The following is a 2,516-nucleotide window of genomic DNA, read 5'->3' on the forward strand; positions in this document are numbered from 1 at the left end:
GAGACTCCTGGGTTTCTAATTGCTGCATGTCCCCTTTTGTTCTCCGGTTCTCACCTTTGCTCCCTCCTACCCGGTCAAGTTCCTAAGGCCCTGGGAGTGGAGTGGACCAAAGCAAAAAGAAAACCCTAGACAGCCTTTCTCTCTTTTGTAGCCTCCCTGGGCTACCCACAGGTGCCGCTTAAATACTTGTCCTATTGAATAGTTCCCTGAGAAGAACTGGGGGGCCGCCCTCCAGCAGTCAGACCGGCTCCTGCTGCGCCCCGAGCCGAGTGAAAGTTCTTTCTTAAATGGCCCTGCTTTGTAAATTAACTAGAGGAGAAAGCTGCCTTGTCCTTTGGGGAAAGTTGGAGGGGGGTCCAGATCAAATCAGAAATAACCAAATGAGATAAGAACTGAATTGGGAAGCAGTGCAATTCAGAAAGTAACAGGGCACGCCATCACCAAACTAGCAAGGCACACTGTGATCCTTGAGGCCGGGATCAGTCACTCCATGAGCAGATTTCACATTTTCTCCTTCCAAATCCTATGTGAACTTCAGTGAACTTGGCCACTTAATCCTGACACCTTTTCTCACTTTAATATTAGTTTTAAGGCTGGGTTGTGTCTCAGTTGTTAAAGCTCCTGTCTAGCATACACGAAGCCCTGGCTTTGCTCCCTAGCACCACGTTAACTGGAGGTGGTGGCATATAATATAGTCCCGGTACTTGGGAGCTGCAGGCGGGAGAATCACACTTGACTATATAGTACATTAAGAGATATCCTTGGCTGCGGGAGACCTTGTCTCAAAAACGCGTTAGTTTCAAACTAACAGCACTAACTACTAACTCTCAAAGGGGTCAACGGTCCCTGGCTCTGGTCCGTTAAGCAGACTGGAGACGAATGCCCAGCAACTTCTCAAACAGATAACTCAAATGGTACAAATGTTTTGTTTTGTTTTTCTGAGTGACAATATTACCAACATTAAATAATTCTCCAGGTTTCCGAGAAACTGCTGTCGTCTCTGACATACATGTGAACTCGCAGGGAGTCTAGTTGGATCACTGTGCCCTCCTCCTCCAGCTCCAACCCTCCAGAAGAATGACTAGAAGATGCTCCCTGGCTGACGGGGTGGGGGGGTGGGGTTCGGGGTTATTTCCACAAACAGGAAAGCCAGTCCCTTGCCGTCCTCACTCTTCCTGATCCAAGGCCCAGGAGCTGCTTCCGTTAACAGAGTCAGACTACTCTGCGCTCGCCGAGGACACTTCTGTGAGTTTGCTCTGTATGACAGCATGCATGACAGCACTCGGCCATAGAGCCCTTCTGGAAACCTGCATCACTTTAGTTGACTGAGCTTCAGTCCCTAAGCCTGGCACCCTGGCAAGTAAGATGTTAGCTTACCCTCCGTCGGTTCCTGAGAGAATAAAGCTGAAATCCTTCCCGGTCAGCAGTGTGCTTTTCCTGACAACAGAAAGAAGACATGCAATTCCTAAACAAACTCAAATGGCATCGGTTTACCCTTGCTGGGCATAGACAGTTGCCTTTCTGCTGTCAGGCAGGAAATGCCATGGTACTCGTGTTACTTCAACAAGCTATGTGTATCCAGCTGGCTTCAGTTCTAATTCTAAGAAAGCAAGGGATTCTGGGTTTGGGGTAGCAGCAGACCTAGGGACTTGGTTGCACATGGGAAGAAATGGAGCTCTAGTTAAGGAGCAAGCATTCGCTTGTCTTATGCTAAATTAGTGGCCCGGGCTGAGTGAGAAGCTAGGTCTCCAGGCTCATCAAGTACCTAGGAGCTCTGGCTACACTCACTGTGCACTAGGCATGAAGACACAGCTGCCGCCTCCCGTCTATTTCTTTGGCTTTGAAGTAGAGCATACACTAATTCCAACCAGCCTGGAGGACTATTTGGAGCTCGATTTCAATCAGCAGGTGGTGACTAAAATTAGCACTGCTGTCCCACGGAGTGGGTCAGTCTCTCAGCACGTCAAGCTTGTTGAGCTGCACCCTTCTTCAACTTCCTACCCCGTTCATCATCAGAGACTTCTGGAACCCCGACACTAATAGGTATTGTTTGTAGGCACTGGGGCTGCAATTAAGAACAAGATAGATAGATAGATACAAGCCCCCTCTTTGATAAAGTCTACTGCGCATGCACACTCTGCTTCATGCTCTCATGTTCTGCTTGGTAACCAGGAAGTATTGTGCCAAGTGCTAGCATAGACTGGTCCATAGGCAGAGCTGAGGACAGAAGCCAAACTTGCTCATGTCCATTTTTCGTTTTGTTTTGTTTTCATTTTTGTTTTTCAAGGAACGCTTCTCTAGCTGTCCCGAAACTCACTTTGTAGACCAGGCTGGCCTTGAACTCACAGAGATCCGCCTGCCTCTGTCTCCAGAGTGCTGGGATTAAAGGTGTGCACCACTACACCTGGCTGCTCATGCTCACTTTAAGCAGATTTATGGAGCACATTATTAGACCAAAAATGCTGTGTGCAGCATAATCTTGTTCTTTCAGATATGAGAGAGAGAGAGAAAGAGAG

The sequence above is a fragment of the Arvicola amphibius genome, chromosome X (assembly GCF_903992535.2).
Source record: "Arvicola amphibius chromosome X, mArvAmp1.2, whole genome shotgun sequence".
Taxonomy (NCBI): domain Eukaryota; kingdom Metazoa; phylum Chordata; class Mammalia; order Rodentia; family Cricetidae; genus Arvicola; species Arvicola amphibius.